This window comes from Pan paniscus, chromosome 12 (genome assembly GCF_029289425.2).
Source record: "Pan paniscus chromosome 12, NHGRI_mPanPan1-v2.0_pri, whole genome shotgun sequence".
Lineage (NCBI taxonomy): Eukaryota > Metazoa > Chordata > Mammalia > Primates > Hominidae > Pan > Pan paniscus.
Genome location: NC_073261.2, coordinates 61447660 through 61453932, shown reverse-complemented (window position 1 = coordinate 61453932; position 6273 = coordinate 61447660).

Below are 6273 nucleotides of genomic sequence, written 5' to 3'. Positions count from 1 at the left end.
CACTGGATGCCAAGCAAGTTTCCAAGTGTTGGATTTTGTTTGTTTGTTTTCTTCTCTTTTTACTTTTTAAAAGTGTAATAGGACCAGACATGTTAAGCTCAGAGATGGACTGGAATGTTTTTTTGCCCTTGCCAAAAGAAACAAAAGAATCAATCATTAGAGCTTAAGTTTTGTTTTGTTTTGTTATGTTTTTCTTAATTAGTTTCATGTCACTGCAAAGCAGTAAGAGAAACTGAATGCAAGACTTTGGTCAGCTTCATCTGGGTGGTCTGTTCACTTGTTGACCCTTGAGGCTGTAATAGCTTGGAGAGGAGCATAAACCTTGCTGGGACTTATAAATTGAGATTTGACATGATTTCTAAAGATCTCTCCAGTTGTTAAATTCTGCAATTCTTTGTGTTTTTTTTGCACATGTATTCATTCAATAAACTTTTTTTGAGTGCCCAGTATGTGTCAATCATTGTCCTAATAGTTGGGGATATCAGTGAAAAACCAGACAAACCCCCACCCTCATGGAATGAAGAACTCCTTACACACAATCTCAAACACAAGGACTTCCACTCTTCATCAATATTCCAATAATTCAGTCATGCACCTTTCAGAGTGTATGGATCCCCATAACACCCTCATGACAATGGGTAGGACAGGTATTCCTAGTCCCCTTTTCCAAATGGGCAGACCAAGAATGACTACATGTAGGAATGGAACCTCAGAATGAATGATATTGTAGTCTCGAAGGAGACACAGCAGAGGTGGAATGCCCCAGATCTCACTTCCTGGAGCCTCAGTCCAGCTCATCTCACAGAATGGGAAAATCTGCTGTGCACGTCTTCTGATTTCATGCCAAGGAGAAGCTTAAGTTTCCAGATCTGATTCAAAAAGCCAGTGGTGAATTCTGAAACATGATACTGGGGTAAGAGAGGCTAGGATTCCCGACTCCTTGAGCAAATGAAGCTCCCTACCCTGCTTCATTTGTCCATAATGTTTAAAACCCCATTTGGCATCCTTAAAGTTGAAAATAGCTCTCTCATGCTTCATTTTTCCCTTTCTTTCCTTTTCCCTGGCCTGGTATTGGCCCCAACAGCAGCAGTCTACAGCCCCTGTGCAGGCTGGGGCACTGACCCCTCCTCAGGCCCCAGTAGAGGGGCAGGTGGCCATTCAATCTCTTCCATTAATGCCTTCCAATACCAGCCCAGGGATTCCCTAAATTGCCCAATGGGGCCTTTCCAGGGCCCTTAATAACTTGCCCACAGCCCTGGATCCCCTAGCTCTGGGCTCCTGGCCAATATTCTCCAAACTCTTTTCATGAGCAATGAAAGGGTTCTTTAGTGTTGCAGTCAAATGCAGGGTCTTTTCTCCCTTTTTCTTGGAGGGCTGTGAACCCTTTTCAGGCTGCTGCTGTCTCCCCAGCATGGCCCATCTATCAGAGAGTTCAGATCCCGAGTGTGTGCCCGCTGGGTGAAAAGGTGGCTTCTGTGGTAACTGGGGAGTTTGGAGCTCCCAACAAACTCTCAGGCAGCCTCAAGTTGGCAGCACAGACATAATAAATTATCTGAACCGAATCTGCTCCTAAAAATATGCTGCATAGAACATTTTAGTGTGTTCATGAAGATCATGGCAAAAAAAAAAAAAAAAAAGAAAGAAAGAAAGAAAAAGAAAACTTTAGGATAACAAGCATCTATATTTCATTAAAATAGAGAAAAGGGGTGGGGTGTGGTGGCTCACACCTAGCCCATTAAACCCAGCACTTTGGGAGGCCAAGGTGGAAGAACTGCTTGAGAACAGGAGTTTGAGACCAGCCTGGACAACATATATTTGTATAAATTAAAATTTTAAAAAATAAAAAATGAAAAATAAATAAAATGGAGAAAATGATAATACATTGCCAACCTATCCAAACACTCCAATCAATATCCTCTTAATCACTAAAACACTCAAAACATTTATGTAAACATCCACCAAGGAGCTCTGAACAATAGAAATCAGTGTTTCCCAGAGTATGAACCTGGACCAGCAGCATCAGCATCACTTGGGAACTTGTAAAAAACTCAGATTATCAAGGGTGGGTATGGTGGCTCACACTTGTAATCCCAGCACTTTGGGAGGCCAAGGCAGGGGGATCATTTGAGCTCAGGAGTTCGAGATCAGCCTGGGCAACATGGTGAAATTTCATCTTTACAAAAAGTACAAAAAAATTAGCCAGGCATGGTGGCACATGCCTGTGGTCCCAGCTACTCGGGAGGCTGAGGTGGGAAGATGGGTGGAGCTGGAACCTGGGAGGCAGAGGTTGCAGTGAACCAAGATCTCACCACTGCACTCCAGCATGGGCAATGGAGCCAGAACTTTTCTCAAAAAAAAAAAAAAAAAAAAAAAAAAGCAAATTCTCAGACCCCATTCTAAACCTACTAAAGCAGGGGTTTACTCTGAGATGGGGTCCAGCAATCTGAGTTTTAGCAAAACCTCCAAGAGATTCTGATGCTTGCTGAGGTCTAAGAACCACTGATATGAAACACTGAACAATTACCTAATTATTTAACATTGGGTGAAGTCATCAGTGGGTACCTTTGTGTTCAAGACACTTTCATATTGGATTGAGTTATGAGATATGAACTACATTTTACTTCTTCATCACAAAAATATAAAAATAGTGACATCACTTATTAAGAATCCACAGTGAATGCATAGAGTGCACAGAAAGAATTGCACGTACACAGGACATGTGCATGCCTATGTTCATATCACATATGATTTTGCCTCTCACAATACACTTGATCACATTCAACATTTTTCTTTTTCTTTCTTTTGTGTGTGTGTGTGTGTGTGTGATGGAGTTTTGCTCTTGTTGCCCAGGCTGGAATGCAATGGCGCAATCTCTGCTCTCTGCAAACTCCGCCTCCCGGGTTCAAGCGATTCTGCTGCCTCAGCCTCCTGTGTAGCTGGGATTACAGGCACCCGCCATCATGCCTGGCTAATTTTTGTATTTTTAGTAGAGACGGGGTTTTACCATGTTGGTAAGGCTGGTCTCGAACTCCTGACCTCAGGTGATCCACCCACCTTGGGTTCCTAAAGTGCTGGGATTACAGGCATGAGCCACCACACCCGGCCTCAACTTTTCTTCTAATTTATGGGGGTTGTTTAGGCCTCTTAGTCTCAATTGCTTTATTCATAGGCTTTTCAACTTTCTTACAAGACATCTTCCCAATATGGCAGAACAACATAGACATGAGAAGCGCTTCTACCAGGAGGAGAGCTGAGATGTGCCTGTCGCACATCCTCCACCCTTCCACTAGGACCTGGAAGGTTGCTGGAGAGCAGATTATAATAGAATGTTTTGATTCATATAGCACATTTTTTTCTTTTCTTTTTTAAGCTACCAATTCTTGAGCCTGCATCACATAGCAAATTTTAAGTAAAAATGTTGCTAAGTCTCTATAACAAATGTTTGGAGAGTGAAAGTTCAGATGGTGGTTCTTACTCTTGGAGGAAATGCTGATGAATCAATGGATGCTGGCCTCAGTTCCCAACCTGTCTAGGCACAGCAGGGTGATTCAGGAGTGAATTCCCAGTCCCTGAGGGCTAATAGACATTCCCAGACTATTTGTTTACACAACTGTCCTGGGAGTTAACTTCAGCCTCATTTCAGATGCAAAATATCACAAGTGCTTTCTCTTTGCAGGTCCAGAAGGAAATGTCAGGCGAAGATTTTATCTGTTATCTTCATGTGAGGGCTCAAATGAAGAATCAGGAACCAAAAGAGATTAATTCGCCAAATTACTACGGAGGTCTGTCATGCCTGGGTGTGAGGAGGACAGAGATGATTAAAACAGGGGATGCTGACCTCTATGGGCTTACAATGTAGAGGAGTTGGAACTTGAGGTTGTAATGGAAACCGAAAATTCAAGTCTTTTATCTCCTGGGGAAGGCCGTACCCAGGGTAATGCTTCTCATTTATTTATGTGTTAAATAACGTATTTTATAAAATTGACCGGCTGGGTGCGGTGGCTCACGCCTGTAATCCTAACACTTCGGGAGGCCAAGGCAGGTGGATCACATGAGGTCAAGAGTTTGAAACCAGCCTGGCCAACATGGTGAAACCCCGTCTCTACTAAAAATATTAAAAAGTTAGCTGGGCGTGGTGGTATGTGCCTGTAATCCCAGCTACTTGGCAGGCTGAGGCAGGAGAATTGCTTGAACCTGGGAGGCAAAGTTTACAGTGAGCCGAGGTTGCACCACTGCACTCCAGCCTGGGTGACAGAGCAAGATTCTGTCTCAAAAAAAAAAAAAAAAAATGTGTTTAACAATAATGTATTGTACACTTAAAAATTTTTTGGGGTAGATCTTATGTTGTTTTCTTACCACAATAAATTTTTAAAAATAAAATAACTTAGTTAACATTGCATTCTTTTTGTCAAAAAATTCCTGTGATCACCATTTCCCATAGGAAGCTGCATAGCAAGGGGGTCTTCCACCTGACACTGCTGCTGTTGGCACAACCTCTGGGGATGAGGCGCTGTAGTGGGGTCTTCCTGTTCCAAGACGATGATGGGATCTGGGTGGATGCCTTCCTCTCCTTGCTGGGGTAGGAAACTGGGAGGTGTTGCAAATCAGTGGGTGTGGCAGCTTCTGATGAAGAAGTCAGTGGTGTCTGGTTTTCAAGGCCAACAAGGGGAATCATTAGTACCTACCTCTGTCCCCTCCCCCACTGTGCTATGTCACGTTAGTAGGAGCTTCACTTGCCTCATGGGACAATAAATGTTTTTTAAAGCCCAGTCTCAAACGTTGCAGAGGGATGAGGTAAGGCTAAAGATTAATGAGTGGGTATGACCTGTCCGAAGGGGAGACAGAGACTCTAGAGATAGGGGACCTAGGGGAGGAAGAGTGCCACAGAGGCAGAGACCTGCACACACCCCCTGCAGTGCCCCAGGGACCTTAAGGCCCATGGGGAGGTTCCCTGTGAGCCAGGGCAGCTGGGGCTGGGGAGCAACTGCACGGTTGGCTGTTTGCCTGCACCTAGGATCAGGTTCCTCACAGACTCTGGTTCCATGGAGATGGAGGCCTGCTCCAGGGATGGGGCTACACTGGGCTTCCCATCAGTTGGCAGGCAGGTGCTCACAGTTGGATGGTACAAAATTTTTTAAAAAGGAGAAATATGACATTTCTCATACCTGAATGTTGTGAAGCAAATTTATACCTGTTAGACTTGACTCTGGATAAACGCATCTCTGCAATCTCCTGGCAAGTGAGAGGCATTGAAGGATGCATCGAGAGTAGGGGCCTCTGGAGGGTTAGAAAACAAAGCCCTATGAGGGAGCCAAAGAGATTATCTCATTGGCCAAAAACTGACAAACAGGGAGTCGCATACAACAAAGGCAAAATGGAAAGGGCTCCCTTTACTACAAGAAAGTCTTCCAGTACCTTGTGGGGTCTGTGGGACCCAGAGGAAGTGGGGCAAGCAGTTGGGCTGTCGGCCAAGGCCTTATCGAGCACTTGTGGTCAAACACAGAGCATGCATTGTGCTCCCTTCAGAGCCGGAGCCCAAAGGAGGACTGGACTGGAGACAAAACACTACAGAAAGGACCCACATCTCCCGTCGCTGTGAAAATGGAGAATTTGGCCATACAGGAGGAGAGGAAGGGATCCTGACTTGTCTACTAACAATGCAATTCATATCACTGTGTATCTTTTTATGCTCGTCAAACGGAATGGAACTCTGTGCCAAGAGCTTCAGAGAAGAACATGATCTGGTTGAGTGTGATGAATGTTCCCAAATATTAAGGCACTGTTTGATGCTCATGCCCAGTCACTCCTCTCTCGGAATCCGCCATGTTTGTACCCCCAGGGAGGCCAGCTGACCCGGGACATGCCAATCAGCCTCGCTTTCCTGGGAATATGCGGTTAGGAGTGAGAGAGCATGCGTTCTTCTCAACATGGGAGTGTAACATGTTGAGTAAACTTGGAGCTAAGGAGAAAGCAGCAAGTATTTTCCACCCGGGGGACCAGGAAGAGAGAAACTAGGCTGCAATGAGAATGAAGACGAAGTCGAATTACAGAGAAAAGCCAAGACCAGGTAGAGTCCAAGTGGCCTTCCAGTTCCTAATTCTAGTCCTTCCTGAGACCTCTTAGCCTTCCTGCCCTGGGGTTCGGTGAGATACAACCCAGGATCCTTACAATTTACCTTTTTTTGTTCAAACTAGTTCTCACTGGTTCTGTAACTTGCAACCAATAAGTCTTAAGTAGCCCATCAAGAATAACACATCAGACAAACAAAGCAAG